General features: G+C 39.2%; 1 long non-coding RNA gene across 1 annotated transcript in view; it reads left to right on the top strand.

Annotated features, from left to right (window-relative positions):
- The window catches only part of LOC112995989 (uncharacterized), a 103851-nt gene that overhangs the window by 51240 nt on the left and 32940 nt on the right, over window positions 1–19671 (top strand). The window contains exon 2 of the long non-coding RNA XR_003262313.2: window positions 11706–11812. This is a non-coding gene — a long non-coding RNA (uncharacterized LOC112995989). The remainder of the gene's footprint in view (window positions 1–11705; window positions 11813–19671) is intronic.

Here is a 19671-nt window from a genome sequence, read left to right as displayed (position 1 = left end):
TTTCCAGCTCATCCCGGTATGGATCTTTGCTGAGTTTTGAGAAATCCGAAAGATGGTGCTATTAATATTTGATATAATGGTGTTTTAGGACTGATATACTTTGGCAGTTTATCTGTTATATACATGGCTTCATACAGGCAGGGAAGATTAGATTAAGTGAGGGTTTTGATAGTAAATGACCCAGTTTTCCCACATCAATATTCTGTTTTGTTTGAAAGAAAGGATTGAATTTCAGGGCATTTCTGATGACCGCTGAAGTTTCTTAGTGCTTGATTATTTGACAAATAGCTATAATTAGTTGGCATGAAGAGATCCAGCAGGATATACTTCTTTTGGATGGGAGACCTCATTCCTGAGGTCAGCCAAAAGTGGACAGCTGAAGTACCCACAACTGCTAGGTGATGTTGGAGACATTCTATGTCTTGCTTTGTTTTTAACTAGTTTATCAATTACCTTACTTAAATAATGAAGACTGGAGTTAAAAATCCCTAGTACTGAGTATGGCATGCACTGCATGCATTGCTATTACGTTTTATTTAGAAAACACCATCCACATACATAGAAAAGAGTCATGCTGCTACTGTCCTTTTTCTGAAAAGCATGATGGGAATTTACATCAGTCTAGTCATAAGTACATGTTTAAGTTGAAGGCTTTTTATCTAAAAGGTTGCCTTAATTCTTTAAGGAATATAAATGATCATTGTATCTTTTAGAAAGGGAACTATTTACAAGATATGGTACAAGGGAAATTTATAGAAATTATGAACTGGAAATGCCATCACTAAATCAATTTCAATATATTTCTTAAAAATTGCAAATGAGAGATAGTGTTTTCACCTACATTAATCTCCTTAAAAATTCTTCAGAGAGAAGAAACAGGAATCCCTTAAGAAGCTTAGAGAATGAAATAAAGACTGACTGCCAAATACATCAATATCTTCCCGTTCTACTGTCAGCAGCACAGATACTTTCAGCTGATTCTGCTCTATGATATATTCATGAGGATTTAACTTGTGTGTTTTAGAAGGAAAATTGGCCTTTTGTAAGGAAGTTAGATCGTCATGACCTGATGGCTGAGTAATGCAGAACAAATGATAGGATATTTCCTTAGCTCCAATAGTATTCACTTAAATTGCAGGTAAAAACAGAATTAGAATAGAATTTATATAACTATAGTCTATAGAATAGCTGATGAAAAAAGAAACAGCTTACAGGGAACAATGAGAAAAATATGGAATTCAGTCCTCTGTATTAGAATGAGGATGTAAGTTTCTGACAGAACACTCCATTCCATACAAAAACTTTTCACACATATTCACATGAATGCAAAATCTCCATCTCTCTCGCTCCAATGCAAGAGACCTCACAAAATATCTGCCACAAAGGAAAGGGTTAGCAATTGCCCCGTGACAGTGCGATAGTCTTGCAGCCCTTGGGAGTAGCTTCATGGGGACTCTGAATTGAAAAACATACTAATTATGGTGCATTGTTCTGTGAAAACATTAGTTCAGTGCTCAATAGTTGTCCAGAAAGCTAATCAAGTATTGGGGATTACTAGGAAAGAATCAGTGCACAAAGAAGAGCATTCTGCCATTGCATAAATTCAAGGTTCTCTCACTTGATAAATAATGTAGGCAGCTCTGGTCCCTTCAGCTCAAAAAAGATACAGAAGAACTAGAAAAGTTTCAGAGAAAGGCAGAAAGAATGATCAGAGGAATTAAATAGTTTCCATATGAGAAATGATTGAGTCAACTGGAATGAAAAGGAGGATAAACTTGAGGAGGACGTGAAAGAGGTCTGCAAAATTATGAGTGCCGTGGAGAAGAACGATAGGGATCAATTGTTCACTGTCTTTTCTGTACAAGAAAGGCCACCAAATGAATCCAGCAGGAAGGAGACTCAAAACCAAAAAAATAAGATGGTTCTTCATGCAGCACGTAGCAGCCATGAAGGAGTCCTTCCCAAGGGAGGTATGGATGCAAGAAGTTTACAGGGCTTCTCAGGGAGACTGGACACCAGTTGAAAGAAATCCATTGCAGGTGACTAAATAGACAAACCGCAAAAGGCTCAGGAAAATCCTTGTCTGAAAAAGCACAGAGGCTGAAGGATGATTGATCTGGGGATGTTTCACTAATAGTAAAGATTATCCTTGGTGACCTACACTTCTCCACCAGCCAGATGTGAATTATTTACACGGAATATTGTTAAAGAATATCAAACAAAAACTGGAGCTTTTTTTAATTATTTAATTAATGTTGCTTTCTAAAGCAAGGGCCCCAGAGACTGTTCTGTCTGCCTTATATATGGCCTTCTGAAAATCTGATCAATGTAATCTTACCCCTATAATCCATTACAACAGGAATGCTTAGCTTATTTGTAGTCTGGCCCCTAGTGCTCAAAGAAAAATTGTTTCTTGTAAACCGGCTCTTATTTGTAACTGTGTTTGATCCCTTTGTCTGGAGCAACTGAATGAGGGAAAAGTCTGCGGAAATCACTAATGTTACCAATTTAGGAAAGTTCATTGAACTGGAAGTAAAGCTCTTTGGCAACTGGAAAAAAGGAAGAAAAGATAGCCTGATGTGACAAGCTGGTACTCTGCTCCAGAAAGAGCTGTGTGATGTGTTGGACTGATTAAATACCAATACATATTTTCTTTTTGAAAATTTACACAGGTGCATAGGTTTTGTCCAGCCTTGACATAATCTTGGGGAGATAAGAGAAACAGTGTGAAAGAATGGGTCGATCTAGATTTTGTGATTCCTTCTGAAAGATTGATAATATAAATGATCACATTTCTTTTGCTTACAGAAACACTTTAGCTCCTTCAGTCATCCCAAGAGTATTCTTTCTCAGATAAAAGGAACTAAAATCAAAACAAAAACTAACATAGCACATTACAGCTAGATACGGGTCTAACCTGGAATGCTTCCTTCTCATTTACAGCAGTTCCTTCAAAATGCACAAGGAACAGCCATCTTGGATCCTATTTTCATACATAAACTGCATACTCAATTACCCTAATTACTCTGAGTTACTAAGAAAACTGATTTAAGTTCACAGGTAAGAAAGCTGATTTAAGTTCACTGCTATTGAATGCATAGCTACCCATATGTACCCAATTACACTACTTCTCAACTGCATTTTCTTACTGTGGTTAGACTTAATAATAACTCAAGAAGATCTCAAGGAAGTTCTGTTCTTAAAATAACCTTGGTTTCCATGATAATCTTCCAGGTACATCTTTTGTGCATAATTATCCATTTATTTTTCCTTTCTATATGTCATTTAATTTCACGATGGTGGCATTCATGTACCACATCTATCCAAATATCAGGCCAAGCCGTCTTTGCCGTTTTTCAAAAAAAAAACCCTTTCTTTTGAAAGGTGCTTCACATTATACTTGTACCTATTTAGAGTCAAAGGCCCTGATTCATGGCAACAGTCGTGGAGGAGGGGGAGCTGAGGGCAATCAGGCTTTGAATGAATATGGGAGCCACCCCCACTTCCAGCTCTTCTGGGGGTGATGGACATGGTCTCCTTTGCTGCCAGCTCCCCTTCAAGCTACACGTATTTCTTTCTGGAGGATTGCCTGATGGACAAAGGACAAACTTTTTTTCACCTTTTGAAGAAGACCTGAAATATGAGAGTACTTGAATAAATATGACGCATATTTCAACTTCTGATAGCTGTGCAGTGCAGTGCTACAGTCTTCATGGATATCTTTCGTATTTTCTCCCTGTCTTTCTCCCTACCCCACCTTGAATACTTTGAGTCTGTATCGTCATGAAATTAAAGATTCAGTGATTTTCTTTCATAATGCAGGTTCTTAAGCTTTTTCATCAAATTGGCATGAGATTTTATGTCTCCAGTAGGAGATCAGTTTGGACCTCAGACACCTCAACTAAAGAATTCATCAAATCCTATGAAGAACTAATAAAAAGAAGCTGATGCAGGCATGGGGACACTGAAAAGAAAACTCTCAGCATGGCCTATAAATGGTGACATTCACCCCATTTCAGAGACCTGTATATAATATCCTAGGATGCCACTGTCCAGCCTTGGCAGCTGGAGTAGCTGGAGCTGGGGATACACCATTATCCCAGTGGCAGCTGAAGCTTCTCTAAGAAGAGCCTCTGCATATGCCTCGCTGCCACAGACAGGGGAAAGAAAGAGGGAAGACTGATCCCTCCACAACCGTCCAGCTCCCTCATGCCAGCTGCAGCCAGCTGTTGAGCTGTAGCTGCCAAAATAAGGTACATTGAGTTGTTCAGGCAAATGTGCTTCCTGGACAGCTGTATTTCATCTTGTCTACGACTCTTTTTCTAGCATCTTAAATCTCTTTTAAGTCCTGAAATGAGGGCATAAGATTGTGTTTTGGGAGTCACCTGGATGAAAGAGAATTTCATTGCAAATCCTTGAGTTTTTGTCTTCTCAGAACATCTATTTAAATGAGAGTTGTAGGTATTTCAGAGAAACAGCCTGAGAGTTAGTATGATAGCTCTGTTGCTGTTGTTCATATTTTAATACTACAGCATCAAGCCATTTTATGAAAATGTATCTGATGGTTTTATTTGGAAAATTAGTAAGGTTCAGATTTTGGTGAGGGACAGAAATCCAGTCTAAAACTGACAAAAGCTTGATGGTTTAGGTTTCAGGTAAGTACCTTGGAAAGTCCTCATCTGAAATAGGCAGGACTGGGACTTCAGCATGGGTCCTTCACATTTCTCAGAAGTGCTTTGAACATCAAGCAATCTGTTATTTCTGGCATTTTCATCGGTCTTGGTTTCATTTGGATTCACAACAGGATTTTCTTCTCCTTATGCTTGGAAACTTTTTGAAAGGAATTTCCTGTCTGATCTAGTTTTATTCTCTAATCAGTTCTTTCATTATGAGTTGCCCAAAACTGAGTGTCCTTTTTTTCTTAAATGACAGGTAGGTTGGAGAGACTTGACAGGTGAATGACAACTGTGATAAAAGATTTGGATAATCAGATGCATTAGTTTGAGGGAAGGACAGCTGTACTGAGAAAGGCTCACCTTAGAATGGAGAAAGGAAAATTGAGAGGGAATAGCTTTCTATCATAGGAAGTGATTATGTGGAGAATGGAGCCCAATCTGTTTGCTAGCCAGTAAAGTTATATTAATAAAAGTCAGCTGATTCAAGAAAAGCTTAGGTTAGTTTTTTCAGGTGAAAAGGGTATTTTAAGCAAGGGAAAAAAAAACAACTGACAGGAAAACCCAGCGATGATCTTGGATAGTTAGTGGAAAGCAAAAGCCACCTCTGACTAACACTTTTCGTGTGGGTAACCATTATAGGCCCAGGGAAAAACCTGAAAAATTTGCTATACATTTACAGCAGCAATCTGTTGACATGAGTTTTATGCAGTGAGAAATAGGGTTTGCATAAAACTGAAGTTTACAGGTAAAAAAACCCAACTCCTGTCTGTCACCTTAGATTTAACTTTATTGCACAGCATCTCTTCAGTGACAGCTTGTAATGCAGAAGATCAGATAATATGCTAAATGTCATAGAAATCTTTAAAAATGTCAAAATAAAGCATAGTTATTAAAACAAATCTGAGTAAGGAAGACAATCTAACAGGCCAAGAAATGAGCGTACCTATGAAGAGTTATTTTGGTCTGTAATTTTTTGTGAGCTATGTCAAAATGGTAGTACTCAGTGTGTGTGTTTCTTTTATAGCACTGAGTTTTGTTATTAACATCTCATTGACCATGAGCATACTTATACCTAAAAATGTTTTGGAAGGTATTTCCTCACATATACTTTTGGATTTTTTAAAGTTCCTGTATGTTTATGTATTGGACTGACCTTCATGACTTACGCGGGCCTGCTGCCGTGGCTTTCACTTCAGCTCACAGCACACGCAGTCAGCCCAGAGAGAGAGATGCATAGCCAAACACTGTGAACAGTGCTAGACTAAGTGACGCATATGGTCCACCTAGTCAAGGAATTTTCCTAGGGGATAACATAAGGAAATGTTTATCCCAGGAGGTACTTAAAAAAGAAAAAAAAAGACCACCCATAAAATATCTGATTTAAAGGAAATGTCTTGTCTTTAGTTATACTGTAAGAGTTGCTGATGCATTATAGAAGAGTTTTAGCTCAGCAAATATTTCATTGCTGTTTTCATGGCTGTGCAGTAGAGCTGGATAAATAATTTGCAACATTTAGTCTCCATGTCTGGTCCTGAAATATCAGTGATGAGGTAATGATTTCCTTTAAATATATGCACAGCTAGATCTGTGCATGTTACTATGCAACATTACATACCAGAGAACATTCACCTATATCATCCATGCTGTTAGTGGTCACCAAGGCCAGTGATCACCATGGTCCCTATCATTGTTGGTGCTGTCCTTGTCAGGTGCTGCTGAGGCATGGGAGGTTTCAAGAACTTTGACACAAGAAAATTTGCACTCAAGAGATCTCATCATTTAGGCTGCTGCTAATTAATGGCCATAGGCTTGGTTTGGTGCCAAAATTTTAGCCAGGATTATTGCATACAAGCCCAGAGCTAGAACATTTATCCTAATAATTATCAGATCAGGAGTTAAAGCACATGTTCCAGTGACAACATCATTGATGTAACACCTAATGGTGTTCCCTTAATCCACTACAGTCATTGTCATGTCTTGATTTTCTTTTATACTAGGATCAAACAATGCAGTATATTGCATTCCATCTGAATCCTTTTTTACCCTATATGCCACCACAGCTGCTTATTCTGGCCATATCTGGATCATATTGTGCCTGGTCCAGTGTTTCTCACTTCCCACCCTGACAAGACTGTACTGTTGGGTCAATGCCTTGGCAAGCGTTACTGGGAGCAATGCACATTGACCAATGCCCCAGGGAGGCCTCCAGCCTATTTGGGCTAGACTTGAATACAGTCCCTCTGTCCAAGCACACAGCAGTCCTGTAGGCCTCCTCTATGCAAAAGCATGTGAGACTTGCTCATTCTAAACAAGTGCACACAGTTTGTGCCTGTAGCCAAAGATTTAATCCATTTAATCTAGCAAATGTGCATGGTAACACATGGCTCCAGGGTCCTACAAAATTTTACGTACACACCTTAGATCACAGGACACCATTGGAATGGTTTGAAAAGACTGGCATATAAAGTTGCTTATTCTGAATTAATCTTTGGCCTCCCTTCCCACTGACATGGCCCTGTGAAGATGGTGCTGCTTGCCTGGCTATAACACCATATTCATCAGCCTGGAACGGCTAGCGTAACAAACAGCAAAGAGACTGACATACCGACAGACTGGGAAAATATGAAATGGGGCCGAAGAGTGATGTCTGCTGAAGTAAGGTAATTTATAGCAGCTGATAAAATGGCACTGGTCTTCATGTTAGTGAGATCACACTGATTTACGACTGTTCAGAGTCTGGCCTACATTTGTGATTCTTCTATATTTTACATATTTGGGTGTGAGAGTGGACTGACTTCATTCAGGTATTTGCTCTGTTTTTCACATATATGCCAGGAGACAAAGTTACCATACAGCTATTTAAGCTTGCAAATATTACAAAATAAAAGGAAATGTATGCTTGAGCCATCTGCAGCCGAATGGCAATGTTCTCTGAGAGCCTTTTGTTCTCTCCTACCTGGGAAACGAATAGTCTGCTATTCTAATTTTGATCTTTCATTCTTCATCATACTTAGTCAAGCCTCTCCAAACCAGCCAGCAGCTATTCTAACAAAGGCCGAGCCAAGGAACAGGAGGAGGGTAATATATATACCTACTGCACTCTATTCCCTTGACTACCCTCAGTGATCCGTTTTAGTAATTCTCTTTGACTCTAGTGAACTGTGTTGCTGATGGCAGTGGAGATTCAAGCTAAGCTCTTTAGAGTACTGCCAGCAATTTAGCCATGACCTTTATGACAAAAGCAGTTTTTCAGTTACTAGTTCACTCACTTTTTAGTTAATATCTTGATATGGTTTTATAGCTTTCTTTATAAGCAATAAGAAGAAAAAAGATAATAGCATAACCAGGGCAGCTGGGCAACACCAGAAGTCTGTGGCACATCGTTGGTGCTTCCTTCCTCCATGCACATCCCACCCTGCTGGTGAGCGTCTGCGTGCATCACAGGAAGGTGAAGGCCTGGAGAAGAAAAGAGGTCCCTTCTCATCCTTCCCTTTGGCATGTGGTGCATGCTTCAGAGTGCTGGCAGAACAAGATAACTGTATTTAGGGGAGCATCAAACTACATCTGTGGCCAACCCCTATGCTGGGTGAAAGCACAAATGTACTTTGCAAAGCACTTACCTAAGATGAAAATTATATTACAAACACATTATAGTGGTGAGCATTTTCTGGTTCTTCTTTTTACAGCTGGTTTATAAAATTACCAAAGACAATTGCATCAATTTTAACACAATGAAAATCATTTAAAAAATTAATCAGTTAATAGCTTTTTTGGCTCAGGAGATGTGTTTTTCATACTAGATATTTTGACCATAAAAGCATTGGCGATTCTGGTTTTCCAAGCCACTTCTTTTGAGGTGAACAGGAGTTTTGCCTATAGCCTACAATGGGAGTAGATTGAAGGCATTTTTTGTGGAATTAGACAACTGCCTACACATCTTGACTTTGCCTACCTCACCTTATGACGCCAGTGTGAACTCTTCTCAAGTTATCTCACAAAGAAGGAAAAGAAAATCAAAACAGGAGAAAGCCTGCTTTCCCCAATAACGAAAACGATGAATTTTCTTCTGGCCCTTAGATAACTTGCATAGGATGGTCTCCAGGAATGAGAAAGGAGGAAAAGGAAATATAAAAATATTTGAGAATAAAAGTCTATCATGAGCTGCACATTTGAATCTCCAAAATAACACAGAGGTCGCTATGAAAATGTCAACATTTATTCGTTTTGCAAAGTGCTTCTCTGGAACTAATAAAGTTAACTGTGCACATAAAGATTAATGCTGGCTATTAAAAACCTTTAATGGTAACCACTGTAAATTAGAAAGGCAGAAATGGTTAACAGATAGTAGCCAAAGCTGCTTTACTGGAATTCCTATTCTTAACTTTTCTGAGGGCTCGACAAAAGGTGTGAGTGCTGAGGAACATTGCAGCCTGAGAGCCAGCTGTATGCCACTGCTGGAAACCACAGGAAAAAAACAAACAGCAGTTATTAAAAAAAGGGGGAAAAAGTGTGGGCCATATCCTCAGCGGGTATAGATAAAAATAATTCTACGGCGAGCAGAGGGGACCCAGCCCATGTGTCTAAACCTTTGTGCTTGGGGGAACATTTGAACAGAGCGGAATTATACACAAGGGCCTCTTCTTCCCTTCCAACATTTCATCTCTCTTTCTAGCTGGAGTCGTTTCAGTAACTATTTCTTGTGTGTCATACTCCCTTTTCCAAAGATTAATTCATTTGAGCAAAAGCATTTATCCTCTAAGCTTCAATAAGAGGTAAAGTTCTTCACATTCAGTTTTATATCTGTTCTGTTTACCTGCTTCAAACTTCCCTATGTGGTACTGAATGTCTACTGTCTGTGTGTGAGCTGTACTTGGGAAGTAATGCTGTAATTCACTTTCCTCTGCCTGTGGTTCCATCTGCTTTTCATTGTTAAATTGCCATTTATCTCATCATTGCTAAGCACAAAAAGCCAAAGTCAGCCTTAAATGTGGACCCTCTTAAATGTCCTGAAGTGACTCATTTTGAGTAGAAACGCTGCAGACGTTTTCCTTCAGCACTTTATATTAGAATCTGTGGTGCTCATGATTTGATTTTTGAGATGAAAATCTCCCACTGAGAATTAAAGGACTCTTGAGTGTTTGGCATGTGAGTCCTATAATCAGACTGAGATATCCAGAAGATAGATATGGTTGCGAAGATTGCTGCAGTCGCCTATTGCCAATCTCCTTTTGCCTCATCCTCTTTGCATGATTCTCCAGCAATAATAAAATGTGTAGCTTTTACACAGAAAACATTTAAGTAATATTTTTATAATATTTTTTCCATCCTTGGTTCTCAAGCTGTTTTCTGAGGAATTTTGAATCCCATAAGTAGTGTATGAAGCTTTTGAGATCCCTGTCTTGTCTCCCTTATTTTCTCTCTTCTTGTTGTGACTCTTCTGTTTCTCTCTTGTTCCCATATCCCATTCTTTGCTGCCCTCAGCCCCCTCCTCTTTACTTTTGACATATATTTCTTTTTCTATTCCTTTTTCATTCTGCTCTGTCTTTTTTCTGTCAGAGAACTGAAGCGTCAGTGCTAAATTCTAAATTCTATTTGAAGTTATTTGGCAGGCACAGTGTAAGTCAGTAAAATTTTCCTTTCTTTTGCTTTCTACTCGTTTGCCTATCTAAGTGGCAAAATTGCTCAAATGAAGTGAAACTTGTGAGATTCCAAATCTCTGAAGCAATGTCTGAGGGTAAGAAAAAAAAATAAAAATCTCCCTAAGGTTTGTTTAGATTAATCTTTTGTATAAGACATCAAGAAAGGAAGAATTCTTAAAATGAAATCTCTAGGTACATTTCCTGTTGCACTGTGAGCTCTCCAGGGGGGTTCTTAGCCTGGGGTCAATTATCAGATAACTTCTTATTGCATGGTCAGAGAATTAGAGTCATTACAGTAATAATAATATAACTTAAATTTTATTTTAGGAGAATGAAGCACTGAAAAGATTTGCTGAGAGAGTTTATAAAATCTCCATTTAAAAAAATAGGTTAGATGAACAATTGTCCAGAGTGGTTTAGGTGTGATTGATCTTTCTTTGGGGAAGGAACATGGATTAGAAAACAGAGTATCCAGTCCTCTATTTGATGCAAATTCTTGGCCATAAGATGCATCCTTCATTCCCTTTTTCAAGTATTATTTATGGCTACTGCATGAAAGCAGAAGGCAGCTTCCTTTGCTGAAATGTCCTTCTGAGACCTCTGCTAGGCTGGGATCTAGCTGGAGGAGAGGTCCACGGGGGATAGACACAGGGAAATGGATTCATCCCTTTTCATCAGCCCCACGGAGATTTCCAAAGGGAGGTGTTGCTTTTGGCAGAGTATCTTTCACGTAGAGGCAGCTCTTGCAGGAGGACTGTGTCTGTAGATGGACAAGAATATTGAGGTAAGCTGCAGATTTGGGTGTACACCTGTAAATGAACACTGGAGTAGTCAGAGTTGAGTTCCCTATGCAGTGGAAATGTGTAGCATCTTATGGTAGTATTAGCTGTAATAGCTGATTTTGACATGTAGCAGGGTGGAATTTTAACAACACCAAAACAAACTCACATTAGTGAGTTCCCTCCTTGACTAACCACTGTGAGATCCTGCCCATAACAATGAGCTCAGCTGCCTCAGTTTACTACAATAATATGACCTTTCTCTTGTTGTCACTTTAGCTGACAGCTTGTTGTTCTAAAACTAGCTGTTGTGTCACAGCTCCTAAGAATGAGGTTATTTAAATAGAATCTGAAAACTCTTAATATGCCACAAATGAGGACTAAAGAAATAAAAAGGGAAAAAAAACCAAAAAACAAAAAACACTCTCATCTTCTTTTGTTTAGATGGATCTAAAACTTTACTTGGCAGTGTAGACTGAAGCTTAGAGTTCACACTTACTGAAGCACCACTTATGGTGGTAACACTGTATAAATAGGTATTTTGTTTAAGTGCAGCTTATGCCAATGCTGTTTTAATTAAGCCTCTGTTATTGCCATTTTGCTATCATTAGATTAAAGCCAGATCCCCAGGAGCTCTCCCAGTGAAGTGGTCAAGTTGATTGAGTTCCAGTTAACTGAACAAGCTTTCCAGTTCAGTATGGCAGGAATAGAAGCTTTGGTAAGTACCATTAACTACTATATTTTAACATAGACAAGCTAGTTCTTAATTAAGCCACTAACACAGGAGCAGAAGAAACATTTTAAATGAAGCCTAGCTTCTTCTATTTATTAGAACCTACATTATGTCTGTGGTGATGATATAAAATACTCAGAAATGGAAACATTGTTCCTCAAACAAGCGCTGCTCCCATCTATTCTATCACATTAGCCTTTCATGAAACAACAGAATAAGATTAGAGAACAAAATCCATTTTACTGTTCATATAAATTAATTGCATTCAGGAACACTATGTACCACCAGAAATCAATGAACTGGTTTCATTAATGGTCAGGCTTTCAGCTTTCTGCCTTTTGTGATTTGTAGCAGCTTTGCCAAAGAACAATTATATTTATCAAGCAGAGCACAGAGAGGAAGAATAGCATGAAAGGTAGAAAATCCTTGTTCTTTGGAAAAAATGGAGGCATTCTTCAAATTTAGCAGCTAGTTCAGGTACATGAGTGCTACAAGTGGGACATAGGCAAATGTTATAGTCCAACACGCAGGAGCACAGACCCAAGAACTCATGCCTCACTCCCTAAGCCCTGCAAATACTGGAAAACTTCCCTTGGAGTCCAGTGTGCTGCCCACAAGTGCCTCTGTGATGGTACTGCAGAGTTTCTCAGTGCTTATTTCATTCCTATGCCAATTTATGACTGACAAACTGGTCACTACCTGCCCTGAAACCCTATCTGATAGCTATGTGCAGAGCACACACCATCAACAGCATCTGCACCTAAGGCCAGTCACCTGCTGCCATTTTCACTCAAAATGTGGCCTGAAGAGCTGGTGCTACTGCCTGGGTCTGCTTTTATGTGTTTTCTTAGTGTCTACAACACTCAGCCATGACCTGGGAAGTCCTTAGCCTGATGGGATTCAGTCCCACATTTTAAACTGGAACCACTCTTCCTTCTAGAAGTACCCAGCATGGAGATGCTGAGAGTCCTGGGAGAGGCTGGAGTTCAAAAACACTCTTTTCTTCCTGGCTAATTCTTGCAGAATGGCTGTCTGAAATCCCTTTCTGTTTGGGAGCCTCTCTTAACATCAAGAATTCAGGGAACTAGGTGTCTGAAAGTCAGATATGGAGACTTTCAGGGTCATCACATCTTTCCATCTATGGATCGATCCTTAGTGTCTGAGCGTGCATGAACATGTATGAATGAAAGATGCTGCAGACATTTTAATTTCAGCACTGCTAAATCTATCCTACCTCAGCTAAAGCAACTCCAGTGAATAAACAAGGTAGTCAGTTTTCAGGGTTTAAAAGCTTAAGATAAAGAGCATCCAGACCTTGCCCACTGCCTTCATTAAGACTGATGAAGTTAATAAAGTGATCAGGATTTAATTGAATCCAGAATTTCTTTCTTTTTACCCACTCCCAACAAGGACATCTAGTCTTAACTCCAGCATCAACACCCAGAGTTTAATTTATTAAAGACCTGGGGCTAGCAGAAAGCAGATGGGGACCTCAGATGGCCCCTCCAGTCCTGGCGGCATGTGAGACCATGAGGGCACTTTGCCCCAAATGGAGCAAACTGGAGAGAGCTGGCAGAGAAGGTATTGCCAGCCCTGCTCCCAGCACCTCTGGGGAGGCAAACCCTGCCTCCATCCATGGCCCGTGTGGTCCAATTTTCTTATGTTTCTCTTCAGCCTGGGCAGTTGCAGGGCTGCTGAGATGTGGTGGTAAGGATGCGTGGCTTGATCAGACAGGCTGCTGTCTACTGGGTATGTCTTTTACCTCTGCCACCCTGCTTAAACTGAGGGGAACTCCCTGGGGTAGCATTTGAGCTCACCATCGACAGGAAAGCTAATTTATAAACCTTGCAAAACCAAAGGGAAGGTTTAACACACCATATATCTTTTCTTTTTTTTTTTTTTTTTTTTTTTTGAGCATCTAAAATCAAAGCACCATAATAGATTGCTGAGGATTGTCATGAAAATTATGCCACATAAAAAGATTTATGTAGATGAGTATTTCTGGACTGTCTGATGAGGCTTACAATGTTGTAGGCATACATCAAGAAAAAGGATGATGTTTAGGCTTAGTTATCAGCCAGTAGAGACAATAGTCAAATACTCTTCAAATCTTGAGTTTGTGTATTTTCAGATGAAATCCAGCCAGTTAATGATAAATATTCCTTATTTTACACCTTAATGGAGCTTTTTAATTAAATAACCGTTAGGCTGAATGCTAAATGAATTCTGTGGGTCAGACTATGAACCATTTGCAGGTAATTACTTGCTGCAGGCTTGTTTTGAATCCTGCTGAAATTCAAAAAATTCTTTCGAATTACTTCAGTGGACTTGAGACTAGGCACCTAAGTAGTTTGACTGAAATAGATGGAACAACTCCATGTAGGGGACTACCATATCGTATGAGAAGGGATTTGAATGTCTCATCCAACAAATAGAGCCATAATGGTTATTAACATTGTAAATGTTATAGAATTAAAAATCAGCTGGCACTAATTTGACAAGCTATTTTTGACAAAATAAGTGGATATATGGCTGGCTCCAAAGAACATCAGTTTGCCAGTGTCTCAGCTGTTATATTCAGTGTTACAGGAACATTTCTATATAATTTGGAGTCCACAAAGGGCTCACTTTGTATTTCTATACATCTATATATATATATCTATATATATAAAAAATTCCAACTACCTTTCAATTGCCCACTTTCAGCTGCAGACTTTTTTGAAACATTCATGGCTTTTCATACCATTCAGTCAGATGCTGTCATGCAGGTTTTTTCATCTCTGCCTTCAAGTGCAATATGTCTTTTATTTATACAGAAATATGAAATCAGTGGAAGTCTGTGAATTAAAATGTTACTCACTGGGGGGAAAAATGACCTTCTAATAAAGAGTGATGGAACAACTATCAGAAACTTAGAAGAATTATGTTCACCATTTTCTAAACAATAACAGCTAGAACTGATTCTAATATTTCAGTGTTTATAGATAAATTTCATGTACATTTCCAAATCCTTTGTAGCAGAGCGAAGAAGAAAAAACCATAAGTGCTGATAGATGTTTAATCATGTGATGTTAAATGTCATTATTCTCGCAGTTTCCTGTCTTTTGAACTTGTACACGTTCATGGTATGACTCCCTATTGAGTAATGTAAATAACTATTTTTTGTGATTATTTGCAAACATAGCCATGAAGGGTTTATTGTTTTTGTTAATGTTATTGTAGAAACACTTTAAAGCCCAATTAGAGATCAGGATCTTTTTGTACCAAAATCTATTCTCACAAGATATAAACAGTTTTATTCCAGAGAGTTCACATTTGACAGACCCAGGGTAGAGGTTGCAAGCATTTGGTCATCAAAATAAGAAGTAAGAAAAACAGCCTATAGTCAAGATTTTGGAGGATCATTTGTAACTGGCTCTCTTTACAGGTTAAAAGCTTACAACTCTGAGAGATTTAAGGCAAAATTGTTCTCATAACTCCACAAATTATTCCTGGTGAGAAATATGTTAGATAATAATGTATCATTCTTCTCCAAAGAAGAAGTCTGAAGCCATCTTTCTTCATTAAACTTGTTGTTCAGTACCAACCAGGCAGCCATTTATTATAATGCCTACAAAATACCCCGCTATATTTTCTCACAGAAAATTCAGCAAAGATAGCAGGCTCATGAGCCATAAGAAATTTTTGCCAAAGTAAGGGACTCCGCTAGGCATTTTTAAAACATTTTAAAAGGCTTCTTTTTCCAAATCCAGTCTTAACAGACATTTTGCATTGCTGCAAAAAGACTCCAAAATACTCTTGCTTTTATAAAATTTTGCCTGAATTTCCAGATATTCGGACAATATCATAAAGACAGGAAGGCCACTTCCCTCATATTTTTTCTTCCCTTTCTGGAAAATGTTTATCTTCTGTTTATTGAAATGACTTTTTTTGAGGAGGAGGACTTTAGCTATTGTGCACTTCACAACAGGCAGTGGAAGAATTGTACTGCCTCTGTGAATATTCTTACGTTATGTGTCCAGGTGAAGAAGCTGTAGGAGTTATAAAAACAAGCTTTACTACCTCATTTGTGGGACATGGGGACATCAGAACAAAGCACGGTTCTTGTACACTTCCAGAAATCAGAAGAGCAAGAGTCTATTGCCATCTGGTATGCAAAGTCTGACGTCGCCGGAGCCAAAACGGAGGGCAAAACTCCCAATGCCGTGCGTGAGCAGGATGGACCCCTGAGGAGCCAGCGCAGCCCCTGTGCTTGTCACACTTACACAGACACAAAAGTTTTGAAAGGTCAGGCAGGATTTTAGAGGCATAAATTTTTCACAAACCCATGTCACATTAGATCCCTGTTGCTAGGAAAGTTATACCAAGCTGTGCATGGAGCCTACAACTGCTGGAAATTTCTTCCAGCTCAATGTGATTCACAGACATGAGGACTAATAAGAACATAGTGTATTATTAAAAATATCAGCTTGACAGGGCTCAGCAAGTGCCCATAGCAAGCGTACCTCAGAAATAAGGAAAATGCCTATCTCCATTAACTCTCTGCATCTGAGCCATCTTACTTCTCTCAGGAAAGAGGCAGAGATATTAACATGAGGTTGAGATTTTAATGAGAACAACTAGAGGACTAATGAAATGCTAATGAGATCAACACAATCTAGTGTGTCACTGCAGGCTCTCAGTCCTTTCAAGCTCGGTAAACAAAATAGCAGCTATTAATTTGCCTGAAGTGGATTCATGAATTTAGCAATGGAATTTAGACAGCATTCAGAAAATACCCCCTGTTCTCAGTAGTGACACTAAATCTTGTTTTTCTCGAAGATGTTTCCCAAAGGTAGAAGTAAGGCCTCAAATTCTCCACTGACCATGGATTTGCTAACAAAGGCTTTGGAGCTGTTCACCACAAGCGGGCTCACAAGTGACTAAGGGGCTTCCACGCTGTTTCGACTCAGGCAGCAAGCGAATTTGTCAGGAAGCCACTAGACAATAAACTAGGGACGGATCACAGGCTTTAATGGAAAACACCTGTTAGAAAAAGAAGATCAAATCACAAAACTGAGGACGTGGGTCTGGATTTCTGACAAGAAAGTGGCACCCTTAAAAACGAGAATGGGAGAGCAGTGTTTGTGTCCAGCGCAGGGAGAGAGCCCGGACTTGCGAAAACACGGCCTCTGTGACCAGAATATCTTCCCTGGAAAGCTACCAGAAATCTTTAAAGTGCAGCAAAGTGCAGACATGGAAGAAAAAATGGCCAATCAGGGCATTCTTCTGTGGCAAAAATGAAACAGCTTGCATGAAAAATAAGATGCAACTTTTTCTGTTTCTCCCCCTGTGTGAGTATGGGAAGCGATGGCCAAAAAGCACGGGGTACCCGCATGCTGGTAGGCGCAGGGTGGGAGCTGGCTGCACGCCAAGGGTGTTAGCTTCATGTCCCACCACCTCATTTCTCTGTTTGAGGCTTAGGCAGAGGCTTGGAGACTTGTAAAGGTAGCGCTATAAATATCTCCCCTTTCATGCTACTCTTTTTCCAGTATGTTTTCAGTGCTCAGGCCTATGGGGAGCCTTCAGGACAAAGCTTTTCCTTTCTAGAGTGACTTCACCTTGGGCCCAAATAAGCTGTGTCATAAGACAAGAAAGCTAAGAAAGGCAGAAGTAGGTAGAAACTGTTTTTTAGGGCTCTGTAATTCAAAGATGATCTTTGTCTTACACAAGAAAGAACAAGTCTCAAGCTGTTCTATTCTGCATCAGCTTTTTACAGTAGCCCATTCTGGCCCTTAGGGATCAGCGGGACACAGGGCAAAGACTGCCACTCATGTCCCTTCCAGCAAAAGGACCTGAATCCACAGAGTAACAATTTAAGTTTGAGTTAGATCTTTCTCCTGGTACAGAAACAGCCAAAGGCACTATCGGATATGTCCAAAATTATTATTCTGCTTTGCATCATCTGATTTCTTTACGCACTGCTCCTGAGACACCTGATACTTAAAGTTAAATTCAACCTTAAGTCAGGTTTCACTGGCACTGCTCATCACAGGTATGTTTACAAGTTTTAGGCCTTAATACAGAGGACTTATAACAAGTTCTTCTAACTTGGAAGGTAATTCCTTTTTTAGCAGGTACCAAGGTTACCCTGACTGACTAACTGTTATTTGGATCTGCAGTTTACAGCATCAAATTACTGGTTCCAAATACTTGTTCCAGTCAAAATGCTTATTTCCCATAGGGAGAAGAAAAATACAGAGAGAAAACAAAAGCAGTCATTTAGCAGCTTCAAACATATTTTCATCTTGAATCTATCTTGGTCTAGGTTTAAATTTTTGTTCTTCAAAGAAAGAAATGTCTTTCCCTTTGAACACTTCTTTTCAGTTATACATATATCACAATAATTTAGCATATATTTCTCTAATCTTTGATTAATGTCTTACATTTTGCTTAAATACCCATTAACATGAAATCATCACAGTAATTTTGATTGAATCCCCATATCACTGACATACTATTAATGAAAGCATGATTAGCATCTGAAGCTTTCAAAGGATGAATTGCTCTAATGTTTGGATTCTTTCCTGTCATGATAGACTCTCGAAGTCTTTTAAAGGTGGAGAAAAAAAAGCATTATGGGCTTCCAAGCAGGTTCTTCTGGTTGATGTGCAGAGTCCAAAGTCAAGTTAAATGCACAGTTCACAAGATTTAGGGATTTAGGGTGTGGGTGAATGATGTGCTGAGGTCTCTGTCTGACATGCTGATCAGCATTACTTCATTATTTCTTTTCTCTCACCCATTTGTACTTTTCCATCAGCATCTTGTCTTCTAGCTGGATTTTAAAGGGTTTGAGGGCAGGGATTACCTTCTATGGTAACACAAGTAACAGATTTTGCCTTCTAAAATTCACCTTCCGAAACAAATGTCACTTTCATTTATATGAAACCACATGCAAATTATGTCCCTTCTAAAATGGGTGTTCTGTTCAACACAGATAGTCCTCCATATGCCATTATTGATTTAGTTACCTGCTGTATCAAAATAAGTTTTAAGTGCCAGAATTCAGTGACTGAAAGTGCCTTGATAGTGTGTTGTAGCAAAACTTTCAAGATCCACTGCAAATCTCAAAGGCAGCCTTGAGCATGGCAAAACATAATACCTGCGTAGTCTCTTTACCTTTGTTCTCTCATGTGTAAAACGAGGATAGTACTGACTTGACAGAACTATGCTGTAAGACTGAATTCATCAGCATTTGCAAATACTTCAGGAGTCCAAAATGAAGTTCACTGTTACTTTCAGATGTGTTGATCTTTTCCTATCTTTTCCTAATATTTTCTTTTAACTAGAATAATGCAGTGTTAACAGTAGAAGAAAAATTTCTGCATGAAATGTTGTTTCACTGCCTTTACATCCTCGTCACAATGCTGTATTAGCATCTTTGTCCCTTTCCTTATGAGTTATGTGATGCGCTTGGACATATAGGTAAGGGCTGACGTCATCTGCCCAAGCTTATGCAAAGACGGAGAAGAATTCATGGAGAGCCATGTGCTGTGGTTACTGACAGTGCAGTGACTGCACAAGTGAACTGAGGCACTTTTGCTCTGAATGCAGATTAGATCAGTTGCCAAAGTTGTCTCATGATACCACTGCTGAGACTTTGCTACTGCTGCTCCCTCCTATCATGTAGATTCAGCTCACTGAATATCAGCTGGGAAGTATCGCTGTCCCAGACAGAGAAAAGGTCATTATTAGTCAACTCTTGCCCTTACTCTGATTGACCTTGACCCTGTTTTTTCTTCCTTAAGTGTCCTGAAGACTGACCTGTGTTTTTCTTTGGGTGGTGTTTCCTATTCAAAGCACAC

The sequence above is a fragment of the Dromaius novaehollandiae genome, chromosome 3 (genome assembly GCF_036370855.1).
Source record: "Dromaius novaehollandiae isolate bDroNov1 chromosome 3, bDroNov1.hap1, whole genome shotgun sequence".
Lineage (NCBI taxonomy): Eukaryota > Metazoa > Chordata > Aves > Casuariiformes > Dromaiidae > Dromaius > Dromaius novaehollandiae.
This window is presented reverse-complemented; position numbering and strand designations above follow the sequence as displayed.